General features: G+C 37.3%; 1 protein-coding gene across 1 annotated transcript in view; it reads right to left on the bottom strand.

Annotated features, from left to right (window-relative positions):
- NEGR1 (neuronal growth regulator 1) overlaps positions 1-23,357 on the bottom strand; it is an 842,061-nt gene that overhangs the window by 400,574 nt on the left and 418,130 nt on the right. The window lies entirely within an intron of this gene.

Genomic DNA, 23,357 nt, shown 5'->3' with positions numbered 1-23,357 from the left:
TGGAGAACTATGACAAAACAAATGTTTGTTGTTTAAGTCATTCAATCTGTGATAGTTCATTATGGTAGCCCTGGCCTAGAAGATCATCACACCCAGAGAAAAAGGTAGTCATTCTAATGCTAACATTGTCCTTTCCCTCCTCATCTTATTACTTTTTCAATATCATATATTACTCTGCGCTAGACCCACTAGCTCCTTGCTTTCTGGCCTTCCCCTGCCTTAAGGACTATAATTTGCAGTTCCACATGTCTGGACTCTTCCTTCAGGTATCTGCAAAATGTCTTCCCGTACATCTTTTAAATCTTTAGTTAAATGTCACCTTAGGGAAAATCTTTTCTTTTTTAAAATATATGTATTTTTTATTGATTTTTTTACAGAGAGGAAGGGAGAGAGAAAGAGAGCTAGAAATGTCGATGAGAGAGAAACATCGACTAGCTGCCTCCTGCACACCCCCTACCGGAGATGTGCCCGCAACCAAAGTACAGGCCCTGACTGGAATCGAACCTGGGACCTTTCAGTCCACAGACCGACGCTCTACCACTGAGCCAAACCTGTTTCGGTGGGAAAATCTTTCTATGATCATTGTATTTACAAGTTTTACCACTCCAACTTCCTTAATAAAAATTCCTCCATAGAACTTATCTGAATTATTTATGCATTTTGTTCTTTGTCCACTCTCACTGAAACAAACGTTCCATGGTAGCATATTTTTATCGATATTTGTCTCTGTGAAATCCTTATTACCTAGAATAGAATAGATTCTGTCACATGTAGATGCTTAATAAACATTTATTAAATTGATTGAAATATATTTAAATTTCCTTCCCTGAAAGTCAAAGAACAATTACTTTCATCTTTGAATTTCTAGTGCCTACAGGGTATGTATAAAGTATTAAATTTTATGTTAAAATAACTTATATCTTATTAAAAAGAACCAAAATAAAGCAATACTTCAGATATCAGTCTTACATGAAAGAATGAATGCTTGATGATATTAAGGAGTAGAATTGGGCATCTAAAATCACAATTTTACCATTGTCATAATTTCTGATATTTATATGAACATCTAAGTAATTTTTGAAAATCATTACTAAGAATCTGACACTTATTTTAGACTGCTTTTTCATCTGTTATAAACTTGATAATAAACAGCAATCACATGCCTTGTTGCCAATCTTCCTAATGACTGTGAATATTGCTAGGTGGATTAATTAGTAAGAACAGATGTAATGCAGTTCTAAGAGATCTGCTGGCCATGGTCCAGTAACTGGCCTCCTAGTACCGTCTCAGCAAAGTACATATTGAAATGTAGACACCATCCTATTTACATTCACGTGTGAAATCACAGAGAAGGCTGCATATTATTTTTGAATATCACTTTCAATGATAATAACACTCTAGCACAATTTTGGAGATAATTGGGATGTTGTGTGTTGCTAGAGATTTCATTGCAAGCTCTTTGAAGTTTGCAAACAATATTTACAATTTTTGTTTCTTTTTGTAAAAATGCTTAACTACTTGCCTACTGTAATGTATATTAGGAGGAGAATTGAAATCCATCTGCACCTGGTTTATTTAAATGACAGATTTCATTCATGTTCTCAGTAATAGGCATTGGAAAGCCAAAGAAAAATTAAGTGGTTAATGAAAAAATAATGAATATAGAAAATTTTCTTTTGCAAACCTCTCAAGCTCTCATTATCAAAATAAAAATGATTGAAAATAATCCCAAAGAATATAAAGATTTAAAATTACTACTTTTCCCCCCCAGTAATTTTGTGTGCAAATTATCTGCCACTCTCTTACTATAAAATTTTCATTATTATTTTTAATTTGAAGAAAGATCTAATTCAATCATTTCAATTTTGGGTTGGATAATACATAATTATAAATATGTCACAAAAAAACATGCCACAATAAAAAAATCTTTGTTACCCCATTTGTTCCTTTCTTAATACTTTTAATCAGTTGTTTCTGCTTAGCCCTAACTGGTTAGGCTCAAGGATCCCAGGTTTGATTCTGGCAGGGAGCATGTACCTTGTTTGTGGGCACATACCCAGAAGGGAGTGCACAGGAGGCAGCTGATCAATGTTTCTCTCTCATTGATGTTAACTGCATACCATGCATTATGCAATTCTTATGTTATGTTATAGATTTAGGCCCAGTTTATGTTTTGTTTTGTTTTTTACATTTACAAAATATAAGATAACAAACCATCTCAAAATTTTCTAAATCAACATTTAAAACTAGGAGATCCAACTGAACACTGAAGATACAATGAAGAAAATAAAGCCTCTTCAATAAATGGTGCTGGGAAAACTGAAAAGCCACATGTAAAACAGTGAAACAAGATTATTGATTGTCCCAATACAAAAATTAAAAATAGATCAATGACCTAAATATAAGACCTGAAACAATACATTACATGGAAGAAAACATATGTAATAAAGCTATGAATCTTGGTCTTAGAGAAAAATTTATGAATTTGACTCCAAAAACAAGAAAAGTATAAGCAAAAATAAATCAATGGGAACATACTAAAATGAAAAGCTTTTGCACAGCTAAAGAAACTGCTAACAAAAAAAGAAGTAACAAACTATATCAGAGAAGATATTTGCCAACAACAGTTGCAATAAGGGTTTAATATTCAAAATATACACATGATACATAAAACTCAACACCAAACCAACCAACCAACCAACTAATCAATTAAAAAACAGGTAGAGGACCTGAACAGACACTTCTCCTAAGGAGACATACAAATCACTAACAGGTACATGAAAAGATTCTCAACCTCACCACTTGTTCAAGAAATGCAAATCAAAACTACAACAACATGATTTTTGTACAAACAAGAGACTATACTTCATCTTCCCTGAATCCAAGACAATACTAGTTCTTAACTTCTAAAGGCATGAAAGTGAAAATAAATAGAATCTTTTGCATAATTACTTTTCCCAACTCCCAGTTACAATAATGTTATTTAGATGAAAGGAGAGAACAATAGGGGAAAATGAGAGATTTTTTCCACAGAATGGTAAACACCCAAAAAGGATTATGTGATTTTTTTTTCTCCCCAGAGAGTAAATTATCTAAAGCTTTTAAATCAATGCACACCAAATTGGCTCAACGCAAATAAAAAAAAAACAACAACAGCAACATCCATCTCTGTGTAGTTTGTTTGCCAAACGTGGCAATTCGTCACTGGCTAGCAAAACCTTATAAGAATGTTTTGTGTTTTTTTTGCCATTTAGCATGATTAGATCCACTGTGATTGAAAAGCCTCCCTTTAAAGATCCCCACCTATTGCTTATTAAACATACACCTCCGTGTGAGCTAAAACAGCAACAGCAGGGGAACTGACAAGATAAGTGATGGCTACACAGGAAAGAAAAATGGCTGTGCCTCCATTCCCTGTTTGTTTCCAGTTTATTGGTGTTGCAGAAGCATGTGGCCCTTTTGGAAAGCTGTGCTTTTCGGAGCTTTTGATTAACCTGGATCATCATACTTCTCCCATCATCATGACACAAGGCAGTTAGGTAAATAAAGATAATAGGTGGTAGTTATATCTCTAGAAATTTATTGCAATGGATAGTCAGCCAGTTTATCTCATTTACCTCTCTTTTCAGTGATTTAAGTGTCAGCCATATGGTGCAACAACGGTAAACTGAGTAGCTATAACTATTCATTCATTCACACAATATTCCTTGTGCTTCATCTGTTTCTCAGGCTCTGTCCTAGGCACTGAGGTTATGAAGATGAATGGAGCATGCTTCCCAAGTCACTTGCGATGTAATGAACCCAGATGATAAAACATACTCATTAAAGATCCAAAATCTAAAAGTTATTCTCTTTATCAAAAGTATTTATAGCAATAAGGAATGAAAATAAATAATTTTTCAGATAGCTATTCGCTTAGTTTATAGAGACATCATTGTTATATACAGCATATAGCTTTCTTTCTGCCAACAGAAGCTGATACATCTGATTTGGTACGTACTGAGAAGTGTATGTATGTGTAGATACTCAACACTCTAAAAGAACTCCATTTGTACAGATACAAAAAATGTAACATGACTACTCAACGTTTTTTATTCTCTTTGGATCCTAAAACATCTGTAGTTTGGAAAGAATTTCTTTGAGCAAGTCAAGGGAAATCTATAATAATAAAAGCATAATATGCTAATTGGACCGGGTGTACTTCCAGAGGAAGCCAGGGCTGCAAGGGAAGCCTGGGTCCCAGGTGCCAGAGGGAAGCCGGTGCCAGCAGCCAGAGGAAGAAAGGCCTACTCTTGCACGAATTTTGTGCATTGGGCCTCTTGTATAAAATAAAGAAGAAAATATGGTTTTGTATGAAAAGAAATTGAAATCATCTCAGAAAAACAGTAGTAATTGTAAAAACATTTTACAGAAGGTTTTATTGTCACTGAACTGGGATGTTTGATCCAAATGAGATTGATTATGAACCATAAGCTGCTTATGTTAGAGGAAATAATACATTGTCATTTAGTCAAGCTAGCAATCTGCACTATTAATAGTTACTAATACCCGGACTGAACTGGCAATGGCAGACAGAGGGGCTGTTTGAGGGAAGGAAGAAGGCTCCTACACTGAGGTTCAGCTTGCCTTTGCATGCTGGGGCCTAAAGGTGACTCTCCTACTTATTTTAAAATGAAACAAAAGTTATTTGGAACGATAATATAATGACAGTTTTACAAATCATAGTGTTTCTTCTACACAGAGAATGAGATTAGCAGCATGGTGTGCTTTCCCTTCAAAATATATATTTGAGCCACTCACCTTATAGTTAATTTTGTAATTTTCCAGTCAGGTAATCTAATCACCCTCATGGATAGAACTGGTACAGTATTAAAACTGAATAAAAATATTGAAATGTAGTAAAAGCTTTTTAATTAGTTTACTGAAGTAGCAATATTGTACAAGATTTGCAGAATGTGTTAACCCTTGTTTATGAAGTTAGGTATTTCTTGAATTTGTTTTTTTACAAAAGGGACACTCATAGGCCTAAATATCAAGAAAAACATCCATGAACATTCTGGTAGTTTTTAGCAAGAGGTACAGTAGCAGAATATTCCATTGTAGGTTCTGTGAAGCACTTTATGGGAACTCCAGATATGACCCAAAGGAGTCAGCACAAAAGGTAGATTAGCATTACTCTTAAATCTTTCAGGAAACTGTACCATCTCTGTGAAGAAATACTGAAGGCAAATCCCATTTTAATAATTACTATCTCCAAGGCACTGTGCCATATATTATTTATTTTTTATAGTAACCTCTAAGAGAATATTATCGCCATTTATAATGAAGGAATTAAAGCTCAGAAAATTTAAGTTTCTTATCTCACTTGACAGAGCTAGCCAACTTCCCTTTTGACTGGAATACTTCTTTTGTGTAAGTGGTTCCTTCTTGTCATTCAGCTCTGAGCACCAATGTCACCTTCTTGGAGAGGCCTTGCCAGGCCACCTTATTAAATAGCACCTTCATCTCTCAGTCCAAGTCAGCGACTATCTCATTAATTCCTTTTATTTATTTACAGTACTTTTTTGGTTATGTGCATATGCATGCATGTATATAAGTATGTATGTGTCTGTCTATCTACTTATCCATCTATCTTCTTTCTTCCTTCCTTCCTTCCTTCCTTCCTTCCTTCCTTCCTTCCTGCCTGCCTGCCTGCCTGCCTGCCTGCCTTCCTTCTTTCTTTCTTTCTTTCTTTCTTTCTTTCTTTCTTTCTTTCTTTCTTTCTTTCTTTTTCTTTCTTTCTCCCTTTTCCACCCTGCCACTAGGATGTAAGCCTCTGAAAGAAGAACTTTTCAACTTGTTCATTGTGTCTCAGCCTTTGAAAGGTGCCTATACTTAGTAGTTATTAAATTAACATTTGTTGAATAATGTATGAATGAATGAATGAATGAATAAAGTAATAGAGCCAAGTTTCAGATCCAGGTTGTTGAATTCAATCCTATATAATAAAAGGGTAATAAGCAAAGTGACAGAACGGTGGAATGATGGGTTGCTATGATGTACAATGACCACCAGGGGATAGACATTCAATGCAGGAGTTGCCCCCTTGTGGTCAGTGTGCTCCCACAGGGGAGTGCCACTCAGCCACAAGCCAGGCTGATGGCTGGCAAGCGCAGCAGCAGTGGTGGGGGTCTCTCCCACCTCCATGGTAATGCTAAGGAGGTCCCACTGTGATTGACATCCCTGAGGGCTCCCAGACTACTAAAGGGTGCAGGCCATGCTGAGGGGACACCCTGTCCTGAGTGCACGGATGTCCTATACCAAGCATCTATTTAATGCTATTTTACTATATATCATGTTGCCTGCAGATACTCTAAATCTGAGTATTCTAATCAGGGTCTTTGTTCCTTGCATTTACAAAGAAAACAATTCTTCAGCCCACTATACTATTGGTAAAATCTGTCACCACCATCCTCTTCCTTCCCTTTTTCAGTATACCTATCAGTTTCTCTTTCCATTTAAATCAGCCAGTGATCTCTGATAAACTGGATCATAAGTAGAGATTGTAAAAGGATCAACCTATTTCTCTTTCTTGAAGTTTGTCTTCTTTTCCACAGTCACCACTACCCTTATATCCTTAATTTGCTTTTTACTCAAATTGGATTTCAAAGTGCATCAATAATATCAATTCCTTTCAAACACCTTAATATCCTTACTCACATTATCCTTTACAACATTCATTTGGGAAACTCAGAAAACCCAGTAAATCAAAGTATTGCCTATCTACTTGCTAGCTACTGTGAATTCCAATTCATGACCACAAAACTCACATGAGAACTGAATGTGGGCAATCCAAATCACTTCCCTCGCATCCTGGCGTTCCAGTGCTCAACAAATCTATAGCTTCTCTTTCCTCAGATCTCCTGTATGATCCCCCTTCCTTTTGATCCTCCTCCCCAATTACATGCCTCTAGTAGAAAACTTGTATGAAATCTTTTCTCTTTTTATCCCCAAATCTCTCACTTAATCTGTATATGTCTTTGCACTCTGCCTTCTGGACTATTGCCATGGATAAAATATTTCTGATCCTATCAAAGGCCAGCCATTTAAATTATAGCTGTATTACATCTATTATGGTTCCTAAAAAAACTTTCCTTTTCAAATTATCACTTTTTAAATCATGTCTTATATTTTAGAATTATCTTTTATTATCTCTTGTTTTAAAAAAATAAACAAGCTTTTTATTTTGATGTATGCACATTTGTTTATTTTTCCCCCTTTGTTTCTCTTGCTCTCGGAGAAGTGTCAGAGGAAGTTCTGCTACATGAAAGGATTGAGATTTTACTACCTAAGTTTTCTTTTAGGATTTTTATAGTTTCACGACTTACATTCAAGTTTTTATCCATTTTTAGTTTACTCTTTGGCCTGGCTTATGCTGGTAGTCTAGTTTTATCTTTTGCATGAGATAATATCTCACACCTGTCAGAATGGCTATCACCAATAAATCAACACACAAGTGCTGGCGAGGATGTGGAGAAAAGGGTACTTTAGTACAATTCTGGTGGGATTGCAGACTGGTGCAGCCACTATGGAAAACAATATGCAGTTTTCTCAAAAAATTAAAAATGCAACTGCCATTTGACCCAGTGATCCCACTTCGGAGAATATATCCTAAAAACGATGAAACACCAATTAGAAAGAATATATGCACCCCTATGTTCATATCAGCACTATTTACAATAGCTAAGATTTTGAAACAGTCCAAGTGCCTACCAGTAAATGAGTGAATAAAAAAAGCTGCAGTATATCTACACAATGGAATACTACGCAGCTATAAAAAAGAAAGATATCTTACCATTTGAGAAAGTATACATAGACCTGGAGACTATTATGCTAAGTGAAATAAGCCAATCAAAGAAAGACAAATATCATATGATCTCATTTATTTGTGGAAGTTAAAAAACAAAATGAATTGACCAACAAAATAAGACCTGAGATATGGAAGAATGGGATAGACTGACATATTTCTGTGTGTCTGAGTGTGCGTGCATGTGGGGGAAGGTTGGAGGGTGAGAAGAGATCAACCAAAAAACTTATACATTTATATGCATAGCCAATGGACACAGACAATAGTGTGGTGAAGGCCTGGGGGTGGGAGTAGGGGCTGGGCTGGGCAGAGGGGAGCAAAGGAGGAGAATGGGGGACATCTATAATATTGTCAATAATATATATATATATATATATATATATATATATACACACACATATATGTATGTATATATATATATATATATATATAAATTAAATAAATATCAATAGATAAAAATTAAAAACAATAAAAGCCCTCTTTACTGCCTTTATATAGCCTCCATTCCTTTATTTTCCTTCATCTCAAACTGACTTTCCAACTTTCTATAGTTGCATTGTCTCCTTAAAACTCGACAATTAAATTTTTGCTTCCACCATCTATTGGAGACTCTACATGGGAAGGAAGCTTATGGCCTCTGTGCAGACATGGAGTGTGCTGCCTCATTTCCCTCGAGAAAGGACCACTGTACAGCAGCCAGGGGATGTGGTCAGCAGACTGCCTCAGCTGTCAGCTTTTTCACAGTTGGGATCAGGTGCAGAGACATGCCTGTCCTGAACAGCCAACATTGGATGGCTGAGCAGGGCAGGGATATGAAGTCTCAGCCATTTCACCAATATAAATAATCCTGTTTTTCATATCTAGAGTATTTTCTCCATACATTTCAATAACAGTAGTGGCATCACCTGCTAGTATATGCCAGTCTATCAATATATCCTCATGTTCAACTAAATTACCGAAGTTGAAAGTTCTAGTTGAACATGAGGATATATTGATAGACTGGCATATACTAGCAGATGATGCCACTACTGTTATTGAAATGTATGGAGAAAATACTCTAGATATGAAAAACAGGATTACACAGCTATTGCTATGTAATACAGGTGCCCTGTAATCATACAGCCTACTACAGTAGTTCCTAGCAGTTGTGGCTATTATGTATTTAAAATCTGTCTATTACAAACTGAGATGAACTATATATGTGAAAATCATACCAGATTAGAATATTCATTAAAAAAATTATCATATCTCATTAATTTTTCATGCCAATTACATGTAGAAAATACTAATTTAGTTATATAAAGATGGACAAAAGTAGGTTTACAATTGTGAAACAGTTTATTTTTTTAAGTTAATAAACTCTGTAATAATCAAAACTTGTGTGTTTTTCCATATACACAACTATAAACCTACTTTGGATCATCCCTGTATTAAATTAAATAAAACATTATAATTACATGTTTAGTTTATTTTGTTTAGTTTCACTTTTTAAAATGTGACTACTAGAGTCCTAACCAGTTTGACTCAGTGGATAGAGCCTGTGGACTCAAGGGTCCAGGTTTGATTCTGGTCAAGGGCATGTACTTTGGTTGTGGGCGCATTCCCAGTACGGGGTTTGCAGGAGGCAGCTGATTGATGTTTCTCTCTCATCGATATTTCTAATTCTCTCTTTCTCTACCTTCCTCTCTGTAAAAATTCAATGAAAATAAAATAAAATGTGACTACTAGAGAGATTTTATTTATTTATTTATTTTAAATATATTTTATTGTTTTTTACAGAGAGGAAGGGAGAGAGATAGAGAGCTAGAAACGTCGATGAGAGAGAAACATCGACCAGCTGCCTCTTGCACAGCCCCTACCGGGGATGTGCCCGCAACCAACGTACATGCCCATGACCAGAATCGAACCTGGAACCTTTCAGTCCGCAGACTGACGCTCTACCACTGAGCCAAACCGGTTTCGGCTACTAGAGAGATTTTAAAGTATACACGTGTCTTGCATCATACTTCTATTGTACAATACTGCTCTATAGAAAAAAATTAAAACCTGAGAAATAAAAAATAAACAGGCAGTTTAAAGCTAGATTTAGAAGCCAGTGGGCCTCTTGGTTTTATACAAAGAAACTATCATTGTCCCTAGGGAGAGGTTGAGAAAGTTGAGGGCCCAATTCTAGATTTAATAGTCAGATTGTACAACATGACAGAAGTTTGGACATCAACTAAGGCCAAGGTTAGGATGGAGGCATCTGGGTACATTCCTCTAAAAAAAAGATCACTCCCTAGAATTTTTGAGTTTTGTGAGCCTGTGGAAGGACATACCCATCTCCTGGGAGTTTGCATCTGCTGCCAGCCCTGATGGAAGAGAGTTTTAAGTCCTCTCTCATTCAAGGAAATATGTCCCAACTTCTGGACCTGTCCTATCGTTCTCTCCTGGCACTGGGCCAAAATCTATGATTTGAGTCACAGTATAACCCAGGTAGTGATCTATACCCCAAAAGAGCCACCAGACCCAGCTAATGTGTCCTAAGTGGGGTTGGATAAATACATGTGGGACTGGATTCTGAACAGCGTTATTCAAGGGATCTGCAATATATGGTAAAATTGGACCTGGAAAGGTTTATTGAGTTGAGTATGTCTTCCTAATTAAGGTACAGGATTTGACTAGCAAGGATCCTCCCCCAAAAATGTTGTGAACTCCTTACTAGGATGACTCTGAGAAACTAGGGTAAACTGACAGCGCACACTGAGCAAAGCCTAAAAGCCAGGATATCATGGCAGGAGCTGGAAGAAGGATATAGGAGGCTCGGGCAAATGCTTAAATGCATATGTGCTGTGCAGCTGGATGACTGCATTGCACACTAAGGCCATTTTTGAAGGCCATGAGGAATGTGCTATAGGGATGGCACCGGCATCAGTTAAAGATCATGGGTAGCTGTCTTGGACAGAACTGGAAGAGAAGAGTGGTGTTACAATGCTTTACTCAATAACATCAGTGCAGGTAATTGAACTGAAAAACAAGAGACTGAGTGGAAGTGCTTAACTACCATTATCTAAGAGGCTTTTATTTTTATTTTTTTGTAATAAATGAATAAATAGCCAAGGAAGCCTGAACCACAGGTGGTGGCGATGGAGACTTTAATAGAACAAGGCATCCTTAGGGGTCAAGTAGATGAACTGTCAAAGGGAGAACTACTCAGCTTGTACCAGCGAAATAATTCAAGGTTAGATGAGCAGGATATGAGAACAGCCATACTGAAAAAAAAAAAAAAAAAAGTCTTTTTTTTTTTTTTTTTTTTTTTTTTGCCCAGTTTCTAAAACAGAGGTAGTTTTCAGACAAAAGACCCATTCATTGAAGATGGGATATGGTTTCCAGGTGAAAGGTCCTCAGTATTGTATGGGAAGTATACAGGGTGATGATGCCTCCAGTCCTTCCTCCAAAAGACTGTGGTCATTTACATGGGGTATTTGACAACTGCTGCACACAGGGCCTGGGAAGACACTGATATTCAGACATGATCATAATGGTCTTCCTGTTAAAGTGATTTTACATAAGGGTCAGATGATAAAGGATAAATGTAGTCAGGATCAATGTCCATATATATATATATATATATATATATATATATATATATATATATATCCACTAATGGTATATCTCCTAAAGATCAATTCTCCAGTCCTTGAATGTATAATCAAGAATGGCACTTAGAAGTGTGATAAACATTTTTATTGGATCTTTGACCACTTGAGTAATAGCTATGATACTTGGTAAGGTCCATTGAAAGCTCCGAGCCTGTTCCATCCCCTCCCTGGTCATCAGGAGTTCAACTTGGAGGGTGGGGGAAGAGGTTAAATATTTGCGCTGCTTTTAAGGATCTAAAGGTTTCAGGGACATTTGTTCTCATAACATCATTATTTAATTCACCAGTCTGAACACTAGAGAAACAAGATGGATCCTGAAAGATAACTGCAAGCTTAACCCAGTAATAGTCCCTTTGCAGCTGCCATGCCAGATGTGGTATATTTGCTAAAGCATTTTCATATGGCCTCAGGAATTTGGTATGAAGCCAATATCCTGGGACATTCATTCGCTTCTATCTCAATCAGAATAGACAGTCAGAAACAATTCACGTTCACCTGGATTGAACAACAATATTAATTTACAGCTTTGCTCACAGCTATGCTAATACTTCCACCCTCTGCCATAATACAGTCTGAAAAGATCTGGACCATCTGGACAACTCATAATACTTCAAATTAATCCATTACATCGATGATATTACACTGATCATGCCAGATGAGCAAGAGATAGCATTCTGGTAGCCTTGGTAGAACACATGTACTCCAGAGGGTGAGAGGTCAAACCTGTGTAGATGAAGGGGCCTGCCATGTCTAAAACCATTTGCAGGGCTCTAACTAAAGGACAAATCATTGTATGTTGCACCAAGTAACACAAAGAAGAAATCATAATGTCCTAGCAAGTATTTTAAAGTTCTAAAACAAAACATATTTCTTCCAAAGCTAGAAATGTACTGGTTGGCAAACACAGAAAAAGACAAAAATTTAGTAAAGATCAGAACAGAATTGGGCTTTACAGCAGATCCAGGCTAAGATGTAACAGCCCCATACTTGGGTCACACAATATGGTGGACCCTATGGCACTGGAGGGATAAGTGGTGAGAAGAACACCATATAGAAATTGTGTGAAACTGCAGCAACAGTCATAACACATTCCCCTGGATATATGAAGAAATGGCATGCCATTTTCAGAGGGAGAATTGTATACTTCTTGAAAAACACCTCTTGGTCCTCACAGAGACAAAACCCCTAATTATGGGATACCACTTGGTGTGTGGAAATTACATAATCCAGAGATTGGTCCCTTCATATACACTAAGACCTAAGGATTATTTCTGGACCTCTCCCAGCAGCCATGACAAGATGAAAGTGGTACATGTGGGATGGAGAATGTACAAGCAAACACAAGCAAGATTGCAGATAGCTTATGACCCCACAGAACCCAACACTACTGTCATAGCACCCCTTTCTTCAGCCCACTTCTAGGGCACATGGAGATGAGATACAACCAATTGGTAGAGGTTTTACAGAAGTGCTGTCTTTGTTTGCAAGTAAAAAATACAGAGCAGCTGAACTACAGGTTTTGTGTACAGGGTATCTTAAAAGATAGAGGTGAGAAAAAATTACTTTCTTGAGTTGGGACCTCAGGCAGTGCAACTGGTCACCTATTTTGTGTGAAAATAGAGGTGTCTCAAATGGCAGTTAAGAGGTGTCCTGTGCAAATGTCCTCGGAAATAAAGGACTGGAATACTATAGACCACATGTGTCAAACACAAGGCCCACGGGCCAAATCCGTCCCGCCAGGCCTTGCAATGTGGCCCACACTGCGCTGTCATCACTGCACTCTGCTGCGTTTCCATCACAATGACAGTTTATGACTGTTTAGTAAACCATTCGGCCCGCGATTATGCTGGATTTTAGATTTTGGCCCCTTCTCTGATTGAGTTCGACACCCCTACTATAGACAAAGAGTAATGAGGCAGGAGTATACAGATGGACCTATAAGAATGGGCACAGCATGAGAAGATCATTGTATCACATATTAGAATTCACTAGAAAATATCCACAAGGGAAGAGGTATTGAACAACTAAGCAGATAAAATTATCTGGCCACATAGGTAACATGACTCATGTGTCCTTGGCCACATAAGCGCTGGCATAATAGGTACATAAACAAAGCAGATATGATGCCAAATATGAGTATTACACATGGATCCAAAAGCATCAGCTCCCACTTATCAAGGCTGCTCTAGCTACTATTGCTGCCAACAGCCCAACTTCCCACCATAGAGACCAATGCTGAGCCCTGGATATGGCACCGTTTCCTGATGACAAGTTGGCTACATTGTTTCAAACCTGGAAAGACCACTGCTTTGTTTTCAGGAAAAGGCACCCATTCCCCATAGAGGATTGCTCTTCTTGCCAATAGAGCCTTAGCTAGCCCACTATCAAAGACTCACAGTATGTTTGAGCCACTGGCATGGAATCCTGCTGACCAGGGATCCCTTTTTGTAAAACTTATTTATTTAGTAAATAGGGTGCATGAGTGGATCCATGACCCCAGGACCCACTGGTGTATCACATACTTCACCCAGACTGCTGAGCTTAAGATGTGTTAGAATAGCCTGTTGAAGTGCCAAGTTGTAGGCACTCTTCTGCATGAAGGAGGTACAGAATATGGACTAAGCCAAAAAACTTTATATTTGATGTGGTACTGACTGGAAAAATAGACAGGTCCAGGAGTGGAATCACGTTATCCTAATCTAACTCTATGCAGACAGGACGGCTTGTTGGACTATTGGAACAGGTGCCTCTGATTCAGGCTCAAATATGTCAGTAATGGAGATGCCTCCCTCCAAGGTCCAGATTTTCTACGTCATTTCTTACTCCATGTCATAAACGTTTTTTACAGGATGATGGATAGTGAGTATATCCATTCTTTTCTGAAGAAAACCAAATTTCCACTCAGTAGGGTATAATCTTTTCTCAATCTTGTGAATGAGGTTATCAGAGATTATTCCTAAACTGAGCACTGTTTATTCCATCAAGTCCACAACAACTTTGTATTCTTTCTATAATTCTGGGTAAAAAACAATTGTGATAGGGAATAGAAGTTAGGAGATAATTACATTGTAATTGTTTGGGGGGGGGACATTTTTTTGTAAAGAAGATAACTAAATTTGCATTTGCAGGATAATTCTTTCAGTCAAAAGTTATAGAAAATAAACTTGAGGCTTTTATCTATTTTATCTTCCATTTCCACACACTTTTTTTTTTTTCTACTTCTCAGTATCTCCGAACTGAACCTATAAACCTTTGGACCTATTTCCTAAATTTTAAGAAACTTAGGCCTCACACTAGAGTTTTCAGTCAGTATTTTGTTCCTTCTTTCATATTTCCAGAATTTTTATTTCCTTAGGAAATGTCTGTGCAGATAAAGTGTTGGGAAAACACTAGCAATGATAGCAGATTTACCACCTGCCCATTTACTGCCTGCAGATTTATGGCCAATGCAGCCTATTTTGCCATCTGGGTCAAAGTCATATTTTCACTGGAAATATTTTGGTAAGTTATCGCTGGCATTTTTTACATGCAGGTGGTGATTATACAAGTTTTATGGCACTTTCATAACTGTGTGTCTGACTGAAGTGCACAGAAGCTGATCTTTTGCGAATGTCTACAGAAGCGATTTGATGAAATGGAATGCACTCTATTCATTACGTTTACCAGTGTGTGGGGAACTCCTTTAACATAAAATGTAATCTGGAAAAGGAGCCAAGTTATCTTTCCTGGCTGTATCCAGTAGTATAGATTATGGTACTAAAAAATAAAAATGGACTACTCTGGGACATTGAGGCTAGAGTCATCTGTACAAAGAGATTTTCAGAGTTGGTCTGGGCATCTCTCCAGAAAAGCACCCAAACTAGTTAATTTTGATGTTTTGGCCTTTGCAATTTTCTCATCTTTACATTTTTATTATTAAAGATGTTTCAGCATGGCATATATTTTTTATAGTTATGTAGATATTTTGTGAAGGAGAGCCTTACGATTATATAGGATCTATTGGAGAAAGAAAAGAGCATGAGATTTGAAATAAGGAGACTTGGGGTATAATAAAAAATTTAAAAAAAAGAAAGTGTGAAGGGATGAGAAAAAAAAGAAAAAAACAACCCACTGGCATAGAAAACAGTATGGTGATTACCAGAAGGAAAGGGGAGTGGAGGAAGAAAGGGGAGGGTAAAGAGTGCATTAATGGTGAGAGAAGGAGACTTTACTTTGGATGGCAAACACACAATACAACATACAGATGATATATTATATAATTGTATCCTGAAACCTATATAATTTTAATAACCGATGTCATTCCAATAAATTCTATAATATATTTTTTAAAGAGAAAGAATGAGACCTGAGTTTGATGTAAGTTCTACAACTCCAGAGCCATAAATCTTACTTTATCCTCTCTGAACCTCAGTTTTCTCAGTTGTAAGTGGAGGAAGAGAGTGATAACAGAAACTATATATTTTTTAAAATGGAATTATAACTTATATGTACAGATACCAAGTTTTCAAAACAATAAATTTTGACTTTTGCACACTTCTGTGCAACCATCATCCAAGACATAGAATATTTCCATCATCCCAGAAAACTTGGTCATGCCCCCTTTGAGTCTATCTCTCCCTGGCTCCCTCCACACATACAAGAAATTACTCACTGACTTCTATAGTCATAGACTAGTTCTGCCTTTTCTTGTACTTTATGTAAATAGAATTATCTAGTTTCTATTGCTCAATCAAAAGTCTAAAATTTGTCCATGTAACATGTATCAATTATTTGCTCGTTCTTATTGCTGAGTAGTATTGCAATATATAAATCTACAACAATCTGTTTATCCATTCTCCTGTTTAAGGATGTTTGAGTTATTTTAAAATGTGAACTTTTATGATTGAGGTTGCTTTGACCATTCATGTACAAGCTTTTTGTGCACAGATGTTTTTATTTCTCTTGGGTATATGTCCAGGTCTAGGTACCATTTTACACTTCCACCAGAAGTTCTAGTTGTTCTACATCTTTGTCAACACTTGGTATTAGAAGTCTTTTTATTTTTGCAGTTCTAGTGTGTGTAAAATAGAATCTTATCATTGCTTTAATTTAGATTTCCTAGATGATGAATAAGACTGAACTTCTTTTCGTATGCAAACCTCATAAAACTTAAACATATTTTAAATTTTCTTCAGAAAACAGTCTAATTTATGGATTCTTTCCTTTTTTTCCCTTGATATTTTATAACTTGCCTATGAAACTTTTAAAAATAATACATTAAAAATGTTTAATACCCCTAATTGGTTTGGCTCAGTGGATAGAAGGTAGGCCTGGGGACTTAAGGGCCCCAGGTTTGATTTCAGTCAAGGGCATGTACCTTGGTTGTGGGCACATCCCCAATAGGGATGTGTGTGCAAGAGGCAGCTAAATTGATTTTTCTATCCCTTCCTCTTTGTAAAAAAATCAATATATATATAAATGTATAGTAGAAATATACACTTGTAATCTATATGATTTTATTAACCAATGCCAGCCCAGTAAATTTAAGTGAACAAACAAAATAGAAAATTAGCACATGTTTAATTCTACTTGCAAATATTTTAATTCAGAAGATATGGCATAAAGCCTAGAAATATGTCTCTGATTAAAAAATAAACCAGCAGATTATGTTACAGGTATTTGACTAATGCTACTAATCTATTTATTAGATCATAAAAAAGGAATATAAAATTAAGACCATAGACTTTAAAATAAAGAAGACGATATCAGATCCTAGTTTCCACTTACTGAGTATGTGATTTTGGGCAAGTTGCATAATCTCTATGTACCTCAGATTCTTCATCCATAAATTGAGGGTAAGTATAACACTCTATAGGGTTTTGAAAAGCATCAAATGTTATGATGCATGCAAAATCATTACCATTGAGTCAAACTCATAATATATGATAAATATGCTTTGGAAGGAAGGAGAAAAAAAAGTGAGAATTAAAAACACACACACAAAAAACCCCACTAAACAATGGGGGAGGGGGGTAAGGACATATATGAGGGCATATATGTAATAACTTAATCAATAAAGAAATTTTAAAAATAAACAAATCAGAAATATAATGTCGGTAATTTGATATATGCCTTTATTATTATTTTTTAAACTACTCATAAACTATAGATACTATTCTATAAAATGTTTATTACTTTGTTTCATCTTTCTTTCATCTGTATTGTTTTCGTATACTGACATGTTGTCCCAGGTCTTGGTGTTCCCAATTTTCATAAACTTCTTAGGTGATGAGTAGGAGGTAAGCTTCTGTCAAGCTGTTTACATAACCAGTACAACATCTCAGGATGACCTCTGGTTTCCTCCTATGTCTCTGTTTTTATCTGATGTTCTGATCTAAATTGTCTGGTCCTTGTTTCTGGGTTTTCAGCTCTCTTTTCCCTTCCCTTCACACATTCAATGACAATATGCAACCAAACATGCTCTCGCTTTATTATTTTTAAATCTACTTATGTGTATATTTCCATTCCATTAGCACTCTCATGATGATTTTTAAATTATTAGCATGTTTTCCTTTCATATCACAACCATGACTGTATCTATGAATTACTTCATTCACTAAATGTATTCTCTCCTTTTTAATGAAAACATCCTTTTTACACCTTTGAGATTCATTCTGCTTCTGGCTGTTCGTTTGTGTGTTTTTTGTTTTGTTTGTTTTTTTGCTCTGTTTTATTTTACAAATCAGCTATGGTGTCTGTGAAAATGAAAGAAGGGAAACTCATCAAAATGGAGGCAGGAAACCATGAAAGGCCACCTTTCAGACACTGCCACTCATTGCAGCTTATATAACTAGCAAGTAGAAGGAGATTTCTTCCAGGTCTGCCTCAGTAACAGCAACAGCACTCTGCTCATCACCAATAAGAAACCACCACAACCCCACCAACAGGCTTCTATTCAATACAATCCTCCCCAGTTTCCTCCTGGAACCCAACAAATGCTGACTTTCCTTTCATCTCTTCAGATTTGCCTATGGATTGACATGGTTTGCATGTCTCAATCTGTTATCCTTCTGCTATTCCAAAAAAAAACAAACAAACAACTCACTGATCAGTTAACTGCTGTTTAATTTTTAAGGTTGGCACTTCCTGTTTAAATGGGTTTTCCTTCCTTTATCTCAATAATGTGAATCAGCATGACATGCATTTTCTAAAAGGAGATATAAGTAGATTTTCATTTCCTTAAGATTATATATGTCTATAGAAGTAAAACAGCAAGATTTCTTCCACTTTTCTCTGTGAAAATAAAGATACAATGTCTTGGTTTCAACCACATAAAAGAATTGTCTGTTACTAATTTGTACAAACAGAGACAGTCCAAAAAGGAAACTATTTTTGAGTTATTAAAATTTCCTGTTTATTGATGAGAACAGGGGTAGCTATTAACCCACACAACTGTATTTCTACAATATAAGAATAAAATGACTCTATATAGAGTAATCTAATACATTACCAAAGCCTAAGGATAATAAGAAACAAGAACATCCTTTAAACTAAATGAATATTTGTCAATAGGTAACATTTTATTAATGATGATAGTCCATGTTCCCTTAGTAAAGAAAGGTGAAAACAACTATTATAGATGTTGCCTTTGTTTTATGTGTGTGTGTGTGTGTGTGTGTGTGTTTCCCCTATTGACCCCCTCTAACCTGCATACACCCCTCCCAGGGCTTCCCCATACTATTGTCTGTGTCCCTGGGATATGCATATATGCATACATATTCTTTGGTTGATCTCTTTCCACCCACTCACTCACCCACTCCTATCTTCCCTCTGAGATTCATCAGTCTGTTCTATGCTTCTATGTCTCTGGGTTTATTTTGTTTTTCAGTTTATTTTGTTTATTAGATTCTACATATGAGTGAGGTCATGTGATACTTGTCTTTTTATAACCAGTTTATTTTACTTAGCAGGATATTCTCAGTTCCTTATAAACTTATACTTTTGCTTTTAAACTTATACTTTTGCTCAGAGCAGTTTTCACTTTTGGCATTTCTCCTTTGAGAAGTGATTTTGAAAAACATGAGAATAAAGGTGAAATTCAGATTAATATGACAGCTCAGTAAATATCCAATAATTATGTAAAAAATTAAAGAAGTTTTTATTTTCTATTTTACTTATTTTAAAAAAATGGAGTAGAGAGGAAAAAGAAAAGGTTTTGCTTGAGAAATAAAGTTGTTTTGCTGTTGAGCAATAGGAGAAATCCCAGCTTTACCTCTGATGGGTGAAATTTTGATAGGCTGCTGAAAATTTTCACAAGTATGTCTAGCTTCCATTTTCCATGTAAATTGAAGGGTCTATATCTCTCACCAACAGTCATTTTGTCAGGAAAGCCTGTCCAATCAATGGAGAGGCTGAAAGACTGACTGTAGATAACAATTCTTCAAATTTTTATGCCATAGATTTTTTGGCTACAGTTTGTAAATTGGTGTATTCAGTTTTATGGTAAGTGCCAAAAGAGAATGAGAGAGAGAGAGAGAGAGAGAGATAATAGGGACAGAGAGAGATAACTAGTGTCAGGACTTGCTGAAGTCTCTTATTTATATACTAGAGGTCTAATGCACCAGTTCATGCATGGGTGGGGTGTGGCCAGCCTGGCCCTAATTGGCAGATTAGGGCTGGGTCTGTTGGGAGGAGACTACAGGAGGTTGGCTGGCTGGCCTGCCCTGATCAAGAAGGATCAGGGCCAGGCTGGCTGGGGGGAGGGGTCATGAGTGATTGGCTGGCCAGCTCCACTCCAAATTGGTGTGGGAGCAGGGAATGAACCGCAGGCCTATCTTTGTGGTAGGGGTTGATCAGGGATGGGGTCAGGGGTAGGGGCCATGGGTAGTTGGCAGGATGCCCCAACCTCCCTATTGGACTGGTTTGCTGGCCGCAGTGGGCATCATAGCGACCAGTCATTCTGGTTGTTATGGCATTCTGATCTCTGGCTTTTTATATATGTAGATTCTTTAAGATTAATCTCAATAGATACCCCAGAAAACACAGAAATTAAAAACAAATAGCAACACAGAACTCTTCTCTAAAACAGGTTTCCAGAGTTAACTATCTGAAGAGAAAAACAAGCAATACACAATTCTTATTCTTTTTATTTCAAAATTGTTTCCTTCTTAGAACAGAATTGTTATGTAACTATACCAAGAAATAAAATTGCATTAAAAAATACCATAATGTCCTAAAGATTTTTATCTCTACCTAAATTGACCCAGATAAAAATACCAACCCTTGTCAACTATAAATAAGTAAAAGGGAAAAAGAACATGTGAAATCAAATGTAAGGTCATGTCAAAAGTTCAGCTAATAAATATTCAATTTCTGATGATTTCTAGAATATAATAATTCATAATTACTTTGTATACAGCTAATGTCTCAGAATCAGAAAAAAGATAGCAATTTCTTTTAAACCCAGAGTGGTATTCAAATTTTGGAATTATGCCATTATAACACTATCCTATATAATAAAAGGCTAATATGCAAATAGACTGAATGGAGGAATAACTAAACAACCAAAAAACTTGTCATTATGACATGTGCTAACCACCAGGGGTAAGTGCAGAATGTGGCAAGCATTAGCCATGGTGGGTGGTGGAGCAGGTGAGCGGGGGTGCCAGACCAAGGTGGGGCACTGGTGGCTGTCATCAGGGCTAGCCTCTGGTAGTTACTGAAAATTCTTTGCTCCCATGAGCCGCAGTCTCACACCTGCAGATGGTGCCCTGATTGCTTAGCATCATGAGCAGGTGCAAGTGGCAGCTGCTGGCCCTGATCACCCCTCAGGGCTTCTCTACCTCTCTGTTCTTTGAGGGGCAATCAGGGCCAGCAGCTGCCTCTCACAACTACTGCTGGTGACAGCCCTGCTCATACCTGCAGCAGGTGCCAGAGGTAGCACTTGGTGCCTCTGCTGGTCCCTTGTACCAGTCCCGATCGCTCAGCTCTGTCAGTGCATTTGCGCAGTGGGTCTAAGCCGTGATCTCCCTGAGGGCTTCTCCATCTCCCCCTGCTCCTGAGAGGTGATCGGGGCAGCAGCTGTCACTCACACCTACTGCTGGCTCTGGCCCCAATTGCTCTTTGACATCAGCGGGTATGAGCAGGACTGGCGCTGTCAGTGTGTGGGAGTGGCAACAGCACTAGCAGAGTTGCCAGCAGACATGGGCCTAGGACATGGCAGGAGGGGCCAGGAGGTGGGCACTGAGGATTGGCTGATACCTGCCCCTGTGCCCACCACAGCCTCACAGCCAACAGTTCCTTTCATGCACTAAGCCCCTAATGTACTATAAGAAAGATATGGACTAAATATTTTGAGGTAATTGAAATGGAATAAATAATTGATTTACTTATTCTGTACTATGCTTTTTCAGCTGTCTTACACTCCAACTAGGCTGAATTTCTGAGCAGTGTGTGTATATTCATTTGTGTCCAATGTGCTTAACTCATTTCTATGCTTATTGTTAGTACTCGATAAATGTTTAAAATTTTTCTTTAGTCTAGCATTCATTCTAATTTTCAACCCCTTTATATGGAAAGCAGAGGTAGGAACAGAATACAAAGAAAATGGTCACAATAAAGAGAAAAGAGCAGTTGTAGTTTGGGTTCCTAAGGAGCAACACAGAAACACACACTGTTGCTGTTACATAGGCTTTTGACCTTTTCTTTTTCTTTCATTTCAAAAGACAGGTTTCCTTTTCTCTCCTTTCCTTTCTTTCTTTTCTTTTTTTCAAATGTTCACCTACACAATCCGCACAGCTCCCCACAATGCCGCTCTGTCTTTTTAGTCTTCTAATGAGTATGTCGGTCATGTCTGTAGGATGCAAGTCCACATTGCTTCCTATTTCCCAGTAACCTCGGCCTATTGCCATCGGAGACCAAATTCTTGAGTTTCTAACTTTCTAGCAAAGTACACCTGCTGTCCTGCACTCCACAGGAGCTGCTGTTTGTTCTGATTCTGTGTCATTATTTATTGCCTGCAGTGTGAGCTGTGCTCCCTCAAGGAAAAAAAGGTTTGGCTTATGTTTTCCTCCCAATCAATGCACAATAAATATTACTGACGGCTGAGCGATGAGAGGAGGCTGAGGCCTGAGGGTCAAGGGCCTGCATATGTGTTTCAGAAGAGGATCCATTCATAGAGAGGGGGGAGGGACACACAATCCTAGTTGGAAATTGTGTGACATGAGTATAGTTTCACCCTCCTAGCTCACCTCACAGTCCACTGCTATTATCTGAAGCCTGAATCCATATAAGTTGGAAGCAAGACTTCAATGTATGCCATGATTTAAAAAAAAAAAAAAAAGATTCTTGAGTTTGGAGGAAGTTTGGATTGGACGATTATGTGAAATCAAACTGAAGTCAATTATGATTAAATTTCCCAAAGTGCCTTTTTTGGGGGTCATATTCCTTTCAGTTTCTTTTCTATGACAAATTAAACTAAAATCATCATTTCTTTTGAGGTTTGAACAGATATTGAATCCAGCCTATCTCTGGCATCACCAAACCTGTAAGTAAGACTCTGCTACATTTGCAGCAATACTCCAAATCTCAATGCAATAAGCTCCTATCCACGTGACAAGGCAGACAGCTCACTGTTTTCAGAGATAGCGCACTCCAATTACTTCAGGCAGGGGTTCTGATAGTAATCAGAGCTGCTGCTACTGCACTACGTCAGCTCTGGATTCTAAGGTTCCAAACACTCTTTTGGTCTCTTGACCATTATGTCTGACTCATAATTATGTGCTCATTTCCACCAAAATAGCAACAACCAAAGTATTCTGATTCACATGATTATGTTCTGCTAAAATTCACATGTCAAAATCTTAACCCCCACTGTGAGGGTGCTGGGAGAT

Source organism: Pipistrellus kuhlii, unplaced genomic scaffold, assembly GCF_014108245.1.
Source record: "Pipistrellus kuhlii isolate mPipKuh1 unplaced genomic scaffold, mPipKuh1.p scaffold_m20_p_2, whole genome shotgun sequence".
Classification (NCBI taxonomy): domain Eukaryota; kingdom Metazoa; phylum Chordata; class Mammalia; order Chiroptera; family Vespertilionidae; genus Pipistrellus; species Pipistrellus kuhlii.
Note: the sequence above shows the minus strand (reverse complement) of the source record. Positions and strands in the feature narration are given on the sequence as shown.